This window comes from Malaya genurostris, chromosome 2, assembly GCF_030247185.1.
Source record: "Malaya genurostris strain Urasoe2022 chromosome 2, Malgen_1.1, whole genome shotgun sequence".
Taxonomy (NCBI): Eukaryota; Metazoa; Arthropoda; class Insecta; order Diptera; family Culicidae; genus Malaya; species Malaya genurostris.
Window position 1 is genome coordinate 306,743,343 of NC_080571.1, and position 15,267 is coordinate 306,758,609.

Here is a 15,267-nt window from a genome sequence, read left to right on the forward strand (position 1 = left end):
CGAGAAATGCGTCATATTAAATTGTGACAGAGAATATATTTATACATTCCGTTTTGTGCGATGGTTCGTACTGTGCAGAACGAAACGATACTTTGTCATGTCCTCCCTGCGCCGACTGAAGCAGAACCGCTACAAGCCGTGTTAGAGAAATCATGAAGATGACATCATTATGGTATGATGTGGTTGGCTCGTGAAAGCATAGGTTAACGCAAACCGATGTTTCAATGGTATAATAATGGAATACTTAAACGACATTGCTTAATATGTTTAAGGGGTTACACCAGAGTAGAATTTTCAAAAAGAATCGGATTTTTTTTTCATTTGCTAAAGGTCATGTATGATCTTAAAAATAATATTCCAAAAGATGAAAAGCGGGAGAAAATTCTAGACGTCTTAATTTCGAGTATGACTTACTGCACCGAAAACTTTAAACACATTTTTCTCAGAACCACGTTTTTTGAACTGGCCGGAAACATAGGTCAAGTAAGTATTGACCAATCAATTCAAAAATTTTACAGAATATTCTCGATAGTTATCTCCACAGAGGTACGTAGGGGTTTTTGAAAATTGTGAATATTTTTTTTTTGTGAACAATTTTGTTATGAAAAAATGCGGTGTTATTTTCAAAGGGCTACCATTTTACAGAAAATCAATTAATTAAAAAACCCCTACGTACCTCTATGCTCTCTATGTAATATGAAAACAGAAAATGTTTTGTTTTTTATTTCAGATCGAAAATTGCGGGAGCTGAATTTCCTGCCGTCAAAATGCAGCACTTTCGCGGAAATGCCGCCATTTTGTTTTTCAATTTTTAAAACTAATAATTTTTTTGTACTTAAATATACATATTAAAAAGTGTTTTTTGACAAAATTCGGAGAACTCAATTTTTTGGATCCTAAAATAATTCCCCAAAAAAGTCCTTCTCTTTTGTCGTGAATACGACTTACTTTACTATGGGGTGCCTTTTCAAAATTTACCCTCTGAGAGAGTGATAAGTTTTTGATCGTGAATATCTCTTATTGTATCTAACGAATCAACATAATTTTTTCTACATGCCATTGGAAATATGATCACAATTTTATGATAAAATTCTCAGTTGTGTGACATAATCTCAAATAGTTCAAAATAAAACTTCTCTGAAATGTTTGGTATAAACGAGTATCAAAGAAGATAATTCATAAGACGCGTTTGCCTTTCTCGTATTTTGAAAGCTCATAGCTCAGTGATCTGTGGAAGGATTTATATAATCTAACTACCAATAGAATCGAAATTTTTCAACTTAAACGTGTATAGCAAAAGCATTTAAGTATTTCAATAGTACACTATTGAAAAACCTGTCTCATTTGACCCATGTCAACACCAGCCAATCAGAACGCGTTCTGAGGAAGAGAACAAAATATCTGCTGCTGTACAACAAATCGTTCGAGAAAAATGTTCCGAAAAGTGGTGAATATCGTAGTGAGTTCCTCAATTTGGTCCTTCTGAATGCTAGAAACGAATCCCTACAGCATATTGACAGTTTCTTTCAATAAATTATGCAAATCCGAAATGAAATAATCGACATTAAAATTCTGTATGCGGCTATTTTTATAGCCGCTAGGACCGCCCATTAGTGAAAAAGCTACAAACGAAATCACGTAAAAGAAAGCTCCTAACAAAAATTTAATCAGTTTGGATTCTATCGCCAATGCGAGCAGATGTATTTTGTGCCTTTTGCAAAACTAGTTTCGCTTCCGCGATTACGTCACAGCTGGCAGTCATTTCGATGGATGAAGAAGCAACGGTGGAGAGCATTACAAAAACATCAGCCGTTCTAATGGCTCTAAAAGTTTTCTGAAGAATTATTAGGATTTGTTGTTCGCAAAACGAAAGAAAATATCCTCAGTTTAGTGCAAATCTAGAACAGTTTGGTTAGATTTTTGCACTTTTCGCTATGTGAAATTCACAGTAATCGAGATCAAGTGAAGCCTAAATGTGGAAAAAGGGAATGCTTGCATAATTCATACAATTGATCAACTAATTGATATTCGGAAGTGTCAAGGAACATGTCAGTTGTTTTCGTATTCACGACATCCAGTTATGTCTCTGACATTACCCACCCGCCTTTTTTTCTACAGTGCTGTAACCCCTTAAGGTAATTGCTTCCGAAACGATTGGATAAATCCATCAACAAATGACTGAGTTATAGACGATCAAAATGATGACAGAAATAGGTAACGCAGCTAGTAGCCCCGTATAGAGAAGAATATGGCATACACAATACGTAAGGAAAGCTAAATTTTGAACTCTGTTCTCAAATGGTTGGAAGGTAGAAAACTAAAGCCGTCTGGTGTTAAAATAATTGAAACTGATTCATGCAAATGGTATATTCTTAATTAGTTCCTAACTATAGGTTATGTATCAGCAGATGCAAATTTAAACTTGTGTTTGGAAATTCAAAAAAAAAAAAAAAAGATTATGCCGAGTCACGGTCAACATGTTTTCTGTAATATTATTATATTTTACTGTAGAAATTACCGCCTAAAAAATATTCATTCACAATTCCAACAAATAATCACTAGCCTTTCATTCTGTTCATTTTCCAGTCAGTTACTGCCACGCTTGACCGATTCCGACAGCAGCTCCGTAGACCTTGGCACTGAAAAGGTATGCTGAATTAGAATAAGTAGACCGTTCAAGGATGTTCGATTTCTGTGCTTTTTTCTGTGCTCAGAGCACCTTCTTGATAACAAGACCAGGTAGCTCAGTAATGCCGTATCACAGATAAGCATACTCTTAACATTTCATTATTTACTTTGAATCATAATTGAACGATTGGTGAACATTGTCAGTTAATTATCAATTTATTACGAACTGTTAAGTTGCACTAACCGTTCAGTACGAACTGCTAACACACTAATAAATCGAAGACGAAACGTGTGTGGGAGCAAATGTTTTCTATCAATTCATCAAGATCAGTGATTTTCTAGGTCTGAAAATGTCTGTTACCATGCTCAATTGTTCAATGATTATCATTATGATGTTTTTCTTATAACAGGTAAATGAAAAAAAAAAACAGCAGGAAAAAACATCTCCTAGAGCAGCTCTCCATTTGGCTGTGGATATCACTTCACCGGAAAGCAATTTTACCTCGCTGTCAGACGGCACTGACTTTAAAGCTTATGGTTATTTATCCTGCAGACGGGCAGACCAACAACACAGGAAGGCGTAAGTTCCTTTAAGTGCGGTTTCTGCCTTCTGTAAAAGGCTAGCGGAAATCTTGCGAAGCAAGTGAAAAGAAAACGAAGCAACGATTTGATGCTACACATGTCTACGCACATAATGTCAACAATTTTATTCCATCGGCTTTTTTCCGCACATCAAGGGTCGTTTATTTTGGCTTCCGACTCGAGTGTAGTTCCTTCTTGGCGGACCCTCGGCGATGTTCATGAAAAAGTGAAAGCTCTATCCGGGTGGGTGTTTCGGAGAAACGATTCACGACGGTAAGAAATTTGTATATGTTAAAGAGCCACCCAATCATCATTGACATTTTTATTTTCGGTTGAAAGAGTGGATGTTTATGAAATCAAGAGTTCTTCTGAATAGACTGTATCGAAGTAATCCTTTCTTTGTATGTAATTTGTGTATTTTTTTCGTTGCTTTCCTCCCGATCGTGGTCCGGATCGACCATTTCATATCAATTCAGAAATTTATCGTATTTGCTTCGATTTTATGTTTCTTTTCACCAATGCTGATGATATCCTTTTTCAAATATCTTAACGACAACACTCTTGTGCTAATTTCGAATCGGAAAAATTCAGAATTAGTTCGTCGCCGTTTCAGCAGAAAAAATAACAGAATTGATGGTGTTTATAAACATGGGACGCGTGTCAACCGAATGCCACCGTCATCGGCCACACCGAAAACGTGTGAAACGTGGGCGCGTTCCTTAATAAAAACTTCGGTCCTGAACGAAGTCCCTGAAGACTGCAAACCGAAGCAAAACGACCGAAACCAATTTCACTTTAGTTGACACTTTTTTTTTTCTCTCTCTGATTGAAGGTTATGTGTTTACAGTAGTGACAACCGCCGTTGCGTTTGTGTGAATGTTGTTGACGTTATTACTGTTGAGCCGATAATTTATTGTGGTTGACAGCAAAAAAAGAAAACGGCACTCGCCGCTTGCACAGATTGAGATAACAAGTAGGCGTAATAATGCTTATCATTATGGTAATGTTTGTAAACAAATCACGACCATTTTGAGGGGATAGAACGTGTTGCATCAGATTAGATCTAGAAGTTCGTGCCTGTTCATTAATTGTACCTCATTATGGAAGCGGTTTCATATACCTTGAAAAAGAATCGTTCGCAGAGATTTCAATCAGTGGTCCCGAATTTGTGTGTCCAACATTTAGTGAGAAGATTTCAAACAATTTGCCAAAAATATCCGCGTCATTCACAAATTACGTGCCGATTTGAATGGGATGACGGTCTCCAATATAAGCATTAGAGATCACCCGTGTGTTGCTACTTTGTTATTGATCAGGACTAATTGTTGCACGTTGTGTATACCGCTTTGATTCCTACATGCTAATCAATACCGACGCCAACTATATATGATATACGAACTCGTCAACAACCTCGTATCGTAACTCATCAATCTCCCTCTCGGATCCGACACCGTTTCGGCTGCCCCTTTCTCTACCAACCCCCATGTACTAGGTCTTGGTAGAGTTTATCGCCAACCCTATTCTCGCAGCTTCTTTCTTGAAGCGCACAAAAACCTCTTCCACTGCTCTACGATCCACACTAATAATAACAGTTCGGCTGAAAAGTTCGTATCGTTTAATAGAAACACACATTTTTTTGCCAAAACTTGTTTTTATTATTCAACATAATTGCCATCAGAGGCGATACAGCGATTATAGCGATCTTCCAACTTTTCGATACCATTTTTGTAGTACGATTTGTCCTTTGCCTCAAAATAGGCCTCAGTTTCAGCGATTACCTCTTCATTGCTTCTAAATTTTTTACCAGCGAGCATTCCCTTGAGGTCTGAGAACAGGAAAAAGTCACTGGGGGCCAAATCTGGAGAATACGGTGGATGAGGGAGCAATTCGAAGCCCAATTCGTTCAATTTCAGCATGGTTTTCATCGACTTGTGACACGGTGCATTGTCTTGATGAAACAAAACTTTTTTCTTCTTCAAATGAGGCCGTTTTTTTGAAATTTCGTCCTTGAAACGCTCTAATAATGCTATATAATAGTCACTGTTGATGGTTTTTCCCTTTTCAAGGTAGTCGATGAAAATTATACCATACGAATCCCAAAATACAGACGCCATAACCTTACCGGCCGATTGTTGAGTCTTTCCACGCTTTGGGTTCGGTTCATCGCGTGCAGTCCACTCAGCTGACTGTCGGTTGGACTCCGGAGTGAAGTGATGGAGCCATGTTTCGTCCATTGTTATATATCGACGAAAAAATCCGGGCTTATTTCGATATAACAGCTCCAAACACTGCTCAGAATCATCAATTCGTTGTTGTTTTTGATCGATTGTAAGCTCACGCGGCACCCAAAGCTTTCTCATATCCAAATATTCGTAAATAGTATGTCCAACATGTTCCTTTGATATCTTTAGGGTGTCAGCTATCTCGATCCACTTCACTTTACGGTCATTGAAAATCATTTTGTGGATTATTTTCACGTTTTCATCGGTAACAGCCTCGTTTGGACGTCCACTGCGTTCATCGTCTTCGGTGCTCATATGACCAGTACGAAATTTTGCAAACCACTTACGAATTGTTGCTTCGCCCGGTGCAGAGTCTGGATAACACTCATCAAGCCATTTTTTGGTATCGGCGGCACTTTTTTTCATCAAAAAGTAGTGTTTCATCAACACACGAAATTCCTTTTTTTCCATTTTTTTTCACAATAACAATGCAATATCTCACAAACTAATAATCAGACAGCTGTCAAATTTATACACGTATCTTTTGAAGGTTGGTACTAACTGAAACTGGTATGGATTTAATTCTAGTGGCGCTCTCTCATAGAAACGATACGAACTTTTCAGCCGATCTGTTATCAATGTCGAGCGCAATTCCCTTTCTCTGTATGCCGGATCTTCTTACCGCAACATCGAGCGCTATATCGAACAACGAATTTGAGAGCGCGTCGCCCTGCTTCAATCCATCTAACGTCACGAAAGCATCGGATATCGTACGAGCTATCTCGACACTTGATTTCGATCCATCTAGCGTCGCACGAATCAGTCTAGTTAGCTTTCTCAGAATAGCTTGATTGTTCTAGCATGATCTGCCACAATTCGTTTCATTTCATTGAGTCGTACGCCGCTTTGAAATCTACAAACAGATGATGAGTTCTCAAGTTGTACTCCCGAAACTTACCGAGAATTTGTCGCAAGGTGAACATCTGGTCCGCCATTGAACGTCCTTCTCGAAAACCGCATTGGTATTCGCCGACAAAAGATTCTGTCGATGGACGCAGTCTGTTGAACAGATCTCTAGAATGTACCTCGTTGGCGGTATTGAGAACTGTTATGCCTCGCTTGTTTTTACAATCAAGTCGATGACACTTGATACCAAAGAATAGTCTTGGCATTACATTCCTTTTGTGAAATTTGACCTTTCTGTTTCAACAGACGCAGCCGATTCACAGCGTACAGAATCATTGCATGGCTAGTACTACGATTCTACTGACACTAAGAATCCTTCCAGATCGGGGCTCGAACATACGACAACTGTCTTGTAAGACCAGCGTCCTATGCATTGAACCGCCAACTTGAACCAAACCCTTAATACCACAAGATTTAATTAAAAGGAAGCAGTCTACTTTTTTAAAAAATGCAAAAAATAACTTGCAGGAAATAGGATTTTAGCTATAACACATGGGCTGAAAAATCCCAGGCCCAACAAAGAGAACGCGACTTTTTGGTTCAAAATTAACTTTATTCATTATCGTAATCTCCATCAAGAGCAATTCAGCAATCATTCCAGCGCCGTTCTAACAATACCACTTTTGTAGAACAATTTATCTTTTGCCTCAAAACAGGCATCAGTTTCAGCGATAACTTCTTCATTCGTGCGAATTTTCTTACCGGCGAGATTTTTTTTACAGGTCTACGAATAGCCAGCAGTCGCTGGGAACCAAGTCTAGTGAATAAGGTGGATGTGGGAGCAATTCGAAGTTCAATTGTTGTAGTTTTGCCATTGTTTTGATTGAGTTGTGACACGGTGCGTTGTCTTGACAGAACAATTTTTTTGATTTGCCATATGCGATAATTTATTTGCAATTTCAGCCTTCAAACGCTCCAATAACGCTATATAATATTCATTGTGAATGGTACTTCTTTTCTCAAGATAGTCGGTAAATATTACACCACAAACATCTCAAAATACCAAGGCCATGACCGCTCCAGCCGATTGTTGTGTTTTCGGGCGCGTTGGACGAGGTTCACCAGTTCCTGTCCACTCAGATGACGATCGTTTTGAATCCGGAGATGAATCCATGTTTCATTCATTGTCACATATCGACGCAAAAATTTCCGTTTGTTACGTTTAAACATGGCCAAACCCTGCTCAGAATCATCAATACGTTCTCGTTTTTGGTCAACAGTGAGCACAAGCGGCACCCACTATGAACAGAGCTTTCTTAGTCAAATGCTCATGCAATTTAAAGTCAACGCCTTCTTTTGATATCTTTACGACGTCAGCTAACTCACGCAACCTCACTTTTCGATAATTCAAAACGATTTTGTGGAATTTTTCTATTTTTTCTGGGGTTACCGCCTCATTTGGACGTCCCTTGCGTTTTGCATCATCGGTGCCTTTACGACCACGTTTGAAGTCAGCAAACCAGCGTTTTATTGTTGTTTCTGATGGAGCGGAGTCTCCATGACACTTTTCAAGCCATTGCTTCGTTTGAAGGAAATTTTTACCATCCATGATCCATTGTTCTGAAAATAAAGAAAGTTGCGTCACTCTTAGCACAATAACACACAAACTAATAAATATAATGTCATGAAATCTTAACAGCTGTCTCACAGGTTGGTATTCTTGGTGCCATCTGTGTGTTAGGCCCGGGACTTTTCAGTACATGTGTTATATAATTTTACAGAAAACTACACTTTTGTACTACAAGATGAAGTTCAATGTCACCATTGGAATGCGCATCCTTTTTAAAATAATAAAAATCATTCATCCTTTTTAAAATAAACAGTATTTTAACAAGAACTGTCAACAGTACTGATTTTTGTTACATACTCATTATAATTAACTAAAACATTGCAGAAGATACCAAATCGATCGGATCCACCGTTTCTGAAATATATATTATTGAAAATGTTCAAGAAATTTTTGCCTAATCCCTTCTCAAAAGGCTAGAGTAAAAATGGCAAAATTATGATGCAAAATGTCTCTTTTGATCATAAAGAATGAGCCAAATCGATTTCTAATGGAATTGCTCACAAGCAAGAAAACCAGGAATTTTCGCCGTTGACTTTGCATTTATGTTTTCTGGTAATATACAGCAACATACAGAATTTTGATGTCGATTACTTCATTTTAGACTTGAATATTTCAGTGAAAGAAATTTTCAAAAGGCTGCACGGGATTAATTTCTGACATTCATAAAGGCCAAATTATGGTAATATATTAAAAACTGTTGCGAATTTTGAACTGCGGAAATTGCACAAAGCTAATAAAATTATCCCAAGTTTGCACTACACTGATGGTTTTAATTACCGATTTGCAAAGAAGCAATCTTTATAGTTCTTTAGATAACATTTGGAGCCATTAGAAAAGTTTTGCATGATGTTCCCCATTGTTGTTCATTTTTCACTGTATTTTTCTCCAATGCAAACGACCAGCAGCAGGATGATGCAATCGATCTTCTTTGAAGGGAAACTGGCTCTGCGGCCTGTGCGTTTAAGGTTTTGTACCACGCAAAACGTCTGCGCAGTCATTGCCGACTGCTCCTCCTGGCGACCGAAGTCCAAATGAGAGCACAACCTGAGCGTATGAGGTTTTGTACCACGCAAAAGATTTGCTCTCATTACTGGCGACTGTTGCTTCTGACGATCGAAGTCCAAATGAAAGCACGACCTGAGCGCATCACGCTTTATATTTGGTTTGTTCTTACTAATGTTGGTGGGAGAACCTCACCTCGACATCCAGTTCCGTCTGAAGCACTAGAAGAAATGAATGATTTTCAATCAAAGCTTACCTTTTAAACTAGTTCAGGAGATAATCGAAACTGAAATGCGCTTTACTACCTAAAAACCGTCGTCTGGGTGCGAAAAAGGCAACCAAGCGTGATGAATTTTCCTCATTATATCCAAAAGTTTTAGAAAACTTTGTTTTTCAGTTTTTATGGTTATCTGACGCTGTTGAAAATTTAATCACAAATTCCTGATTATATTTCCGATAGCTTGTAGAAAAAAATATGGTGTTGGGTTAAGTACATCAAGAGATACTCGCGATAAAGTTCTGCCCATTCTTCTACAGGGTAAATTTTGAAAAGGCGCCCCATAGTAAAGTAAGTCGACAAAAAAACGGTTTGATAGTTTTCAATTATTATACATTTATTTGAAAGGTTGATTCATGAAATTTATTTAAGAAAAATGTTTGGTTCAACAGGACGGCGCTACGAAACAATCGACGGACTGCAAACAACCTTTGAAAATCGAATAATCAGTAGAAATGGTGATGTGAATTGGCCTTCGAAAAGCTGCGATTAGGCGCCGCTGAGCTGAGCTGAACTGAAGTAGATCGCCCGTAGTTGCACTTTGTGATTGACCGAATGAGTGGAAATGTACAATGAGCCAAGAAAATGAAGCTTGGAAGAAGCAAATCATTTTCACTGTGCATACCCACTCACTTCTTACTTGTTATTAAATGATCAATAATGACGCTGGCTACGACCAATGGCTGTGCTACTGAGGGAAAGGAAGGAATGTTAGTCCGATACTCGTTGTTTCTAGAGACCGCGGGTACCACCGTATCTCCACGAACATCACGGGATAGGAGATTTGTTAGTAGTGAGAATTGATTAAGGTTGAGATTAAGATTGCTTTATTTTTATCAGTTCTTTAAATTATATAGTCTATTCTCTCCTAGCCTAGCTAAATAGTTTCTACAATTTGGATCACTGAGAATCCGGGAGGAGGAGTTAGAAAGCGCAATGTAAATCGGATTTAACCAATGGGACTCGTTGTATCGTGTCGGCCATTGTATATTTTGTGGGTAAGAGAGTGAGTAAAGCTACTTGATGAGCGTGAGCGGGTATGATACGGAAAGAAGAGGGCGATAGCATGTTGGGTTATTGTCGTGAGTGAGTCGGTTTGAGTTAGTGTGTGTTCTTGAGTTATTGTTATTCTAGGTCGTGTAGACTTGTATCGATTGTGGGACATGAGGGACGTAAAGAAGAGGGAAGTGACACAGTCTGTTGTGTTTTTGTTTTCTGTTAACTTCGATGACATAACGATTTGAAACTTGATGCTTCCTTGTTTCTGTAGTCGAATTTTATGACCACGGCGTTTTTTCGCTGGGTCACCGGAACGTGCAAGTGTTGATATTTTAGTTGCCTTCATGTAGGTAATGTTTTTATTTTATGTAGGTTTCTAGATTTTCGTGCTTTTACGGGTTTTTGTTAAGTGCGTGTGGTCTGGGGTGTGTGAAAGATTTAGTCATAAATATTCATATTACATGGTCCGGAATGTGTGAGGAGATTTAGTGTTAAAGGCTCATATTACAGTAGGGAGGGAAAAAGATCCGGATATGTTTTGGTAAACAATATGATCTCAACAAAATCTGATTTTCAATACTCAATAAAAACACTCGCAAATGGGTTCGCTACAGACCAACCCTAGACCTTCAGTCTGAATGACACGATCGACTTGTAAACTTTCACACATTCCGTAGAAATCCGACAACACCGACAATGACATGCAGACGGCGCTTCGATCGGTTAACAGGTTAACATCGTTGAATTTTCGGGCGGTAAATTCTCAGTTTCCGCCGCTTGAGCATTTTTAGTTTCGCGGATCAATATTATTCAATAAATAGCACTTTCACTACTAAACACACACTTGCCACACCTGCACTATAACTCAAAATATCTATTTCGACCAAATTTTTAACTATACCTATAAAACAACACATTGAAATTATACTTTTTAGTGAGCAGCACCAGGACACCGCATCGCACTCCCAGTGATGTCAACTCTCCTAATAAATAAAGTCCTAATAGATAAAGTCATTAACTTTTCTCAGAGATGGTTCAGCCATTTTCACAAACAAAGATTCAAATGAAAGGTCTTACGGTACCAAACAAAGCTCCTGAGTTTCTTTTTGATCCTGCTTCCGGTTCCCAAATTACAGGGTGATATGCACCGAAAAAAAGAAGATAAATAGTCACACACGTTTCTCAGAGATGGCTGAACCGATTTTTACAAACTTAGATTCAAATGAAAGGTCTTGTGGCCTTATATAATTTTCTCGAATTTAATTTGGATCCGACTTCCGGTTCCGGAATTAAAAGGAAATATGTGAAAACTTATTAAAAAGGCGGGTGGGTAATGTCAGAGACATAACTGGATGTCGTGACTGACATGTTCCTTAACACTTCCGAATATCAATTGTATGAATTATCCAAGCATTCCCTTTTTTCACATTTTTCGCAAAAACAAAGAAGGCTTCACTTGATCTCGATTACTGTGAATTTCACACAGCGAAAAGTGCACAAATCCAACCAAACTGTTCTTGATTTGCACTAAACTGAGGATAATTACTTTCGATTTGCGAACAACAAATCCTATGTTAATAGTTCTTTAGAAAACTTTTAGAGCCATTAGAACGGCTGATTTTGTGTAATGCTCTCCACCCTTTTTTTAACCAATGCTAATGACTGGCAGCTGTGACGTAATCGCTCTTGTCGGAAGCGAAACTAGCTTTGCAAACGACACAAAACACATCTGCTCGCAGTGGCGATAGAATCCAAACTGTTTCAATTTTTGTTAAGAGGTTTCTTTTTATGTGGTTTCGTTTGTAGCTTTTTCACTAATGGGCGGTCCTAACGGCTATAAAAATAGTCGCATACAGAATTTTAATTTCGATTATTTCATTTCGGATTTGCATTTCATTGAAAGAAACTATCCGGATGTTGTACGGGATTCATTCCTGCCTTTCAGTAGGACCAAATTGTGGAACTCACTACGATATTAAACACTGTTCGGAACATTTTCCTCGAACGATTTGTTGTACAGCAGCAAATATTTTGTTCTCTTCCTCAGAACGCGTTCTGATTGGCTGGTGTTGACATGGATCAAATGAGATTGGTTTTTCAATAGTGTACTATTGAAATACTTTAATCCTTTTATTCTACACGTTTAAATTGAAAAATTCCGATTTTATTGATATTTAGATCACTGAGATATGAGCTTTAAAAATATGAGAAAGGCAAACGCGCCTTATGAATTATCCTCTTTGATACTCGTTTATACCAAACATTTCAGAAAAGTTTAATTTTGAATTATTTGAATGTCACAGAGCTGAAAATTTTATCATAAAATTGTGATCATATTTCCGATGGCATGTCGCAAGAATTATGTTGATTCATTAGATACAACAATATATATTCACGATCAAAAACTTATCACTCTCTCAGAGGGTACATTTTGAAAAGACGCCCCATAGTAAAGTAAGTCGTATTCACGACAAAATTCGCACTCAATTTTCTCGGAAATTTCTTAACCGATTTTCACAAACTAAGTAGCAAATAAAAGGTCTTGAAATTCTTTAAAAAGTCATTGAAAAGTTTATCCAGATATGAGTTCCGGTTCTGGTATTAAAGTGCGATTAGTGAAAATTTTTAATTGCATGAGTATTTTTTCGCAAGTGATAGCGAAACGAAGTACACATTTTTATAAAACTTACAGCTAAAATCATCTAGTTGGCAGATCTTGTTGGTTAGTGAATATATAGAACTACCTTGGGACTACTAGTCTGCGGTTTCCGCTTCCGAAAGCACCGATATTAGTGAAGAAAATCTCCAAAAACGGAAATCACTTCGGTTTCTCAGCAACGATTTTCACGAATCATGATTCAAACTAAAGCTTTCATTGTCTTCAGATATACTGTGCAATTTCATCCCCGAAATTATAGGGCGATAAGTGTCAAAACATTCAAATCGTCATTTAAAATGACGATGCAAATCTAGTACGCGACGGTACTTACTTGTTATTACAAGATCATGATAACGATGCTTTTCTATAAAAGTACACTTATTGCCTTTTTCATATAGAAACTTTATTCAATCACTTGACAAAATGACTAGTGGAAATTGGCCCAGAGGGGTAAGTGTTCTATGTTGTTAGACATAGTTCATCGAGCTGAGTCTGTGCGTGTATGTGTGTGAGTATGTGTCAAATAATGTCACTAATAGCATAAAAAATCTCCTTGCCCTATAGGTTGCTATTGAATTTCACACCGTTATTTAGAGCGACGATGCAAAAAATGGTAAAACTCTTCTAGATTTGGCTGAAAAATGATTCAACTTATACGCTATAATAGTTACTTACTAATCGAACCGACTTCGGTTATACTGGTTCCAGAAGTACCGGAAATAGTGATCAAAAAGTTTAAAACGAGACTCACTCTCTTTTCTCAAAGATGATTTGATCGCTTTCCACAAACAAGCTCAAATATAAGTCTATAGGAACTGTCATAAGGAGTGTATCGAAAATAAGCTATCCACATACATTTTTGTTGTACGCATGTATTTGTGATGGTTTTAATGCTCAGATCACAGCATGCTGTGCGTTGGGCTGTCAGCTTTCGTTTATTTACTTGTTTGTACGGTTGAAATTCTGCGTTTTCAAAATGTCGCGTATTGAAAAGGAAGTGAATATTAAGGTTCTGGACACATGGCTAAGTGAGAAGGGTATCACTATGCGAAAATTGACGAAGCGGTTTGGAATTCATTATGCCAGTGTTAAAACCATCATTAATAAGTTTGGGGAACACTATTTTTTGAATGAGCTACGTGATTTGGCCAAAAAAGTAGGAACGAGAGTCGGAATGAGCCAGCGTATCAAGAGGCGAAATCACCTGAAGACCTACAAGAAGCAGAAAATCTCGAAACAAAGTGTAGAACAGAAAAAGCGAGCGGCAACAAGAGCCCGGAAATTGTATTCGTGTCTTTTGCAGTGTCCGGATGCATTCGTTTTTATGGACGATGAGACTTATGTAAAGGAGGACTCAAAATACTGGTATGGCAAGCAATATGTTCCTGTGGTTTGAAGTCAACCATTTTTTACACTACCGGAACTATAAATGCAGAAATCTATCGATCTGAGTGTCTCCAGAAGAGATTGCTGCCTTTATATAAGAATCATAGTACACCTTCACTGTTTTGACCGGATTCAGCGTCGGCTCACTATGCCACTCTCAATTGGCCTGCGGAAAAGGGTATAAATTTCGTTGAGAAAAATATCAATCCACCAAATTGCCCTCAGCTTCAACCCATCGAACGTTACTGGGCAATCGTGAAGAGGGTCTTCAAGAAGACTGGTTAGGCAGCTGGGAACATGCAGGATATCAAAAAAAATTGGACTCAAGCGTCCAAAAAATGCGATGCAACACTTGTCCGGAACTTGATGAAGAGCGTTCGATTAAAAGTTCGAAAACTCGTGAAGGAATAGCTTATATTTCATCCGGCTTTCTTTATGCTCAAGTTTAACCTGGTACAATAAAGGATCAAGTTTTAGTTTGAATAAAATATCGTTTTTTATCATAATTTGAGAGAAAATTCTGTGGATAGCTTATTTTCGATACACTCCTTAGGTTGCTGTTTAATTTCATCCGAATCCGACTTCCGGTTCCAGAACTAAAGGGTGAAGTGTGTTTAATCGTTTAGTGCGACGATGCAAAATAAAGAAAAATTCTTACTAACTTGACATAACTGTTTACAAATCGAAAAGGTTATGTTAGTTCATACCCAAAGAAAGTTTCTTATTTTACTCAAGATTAAAAAAAAAATTCTTCCCAGAATCTTCTAGTGATATACTTGAATATATAAGAGCAATTCCAGAAATGCTCAGCAGATCATCAGACTTGACCTTCTTCGATTTGGATGAAACTTTGCACATGGCTTCAGTATGGCAAACCATAAGTTTTGAGCCGATGGAGAGGTCAATCCGACTCACGACTGATTTTTAAAAAGGGCGTATGTATTTTTGCATTTCACCAAAATTGCCCTTTTCAAAT

At 37.8% G+C, this 15,267-nt stretch overlaps 1 protein-coding gene across 5 annotated transcripts in view; it reads left to right on the top strand.

The window, feature by feature from the left end:
* Positions 1 to 15,267, top strand: part of LOC131431005 (insulin-like growth factor-binding protein complex acid labile subunit) — a 770,466-nt gene that overhangs the window by 213,769 nt on the left and 541,430 nt on the right. For all 5 annotated transcript variants that reach the window (XM_058596356.1, XM_058596358.1, XM_058596357.1 and 2 more), the window contains one exon: positions 2,587 to 2,647. The gene's annotated coding sequence lies outside the window, so the exon portion shown is untranslated. The remainder of the gene's footprint in view (positions 1 to 2,586; positions 2,648 to 15,267) is intronic.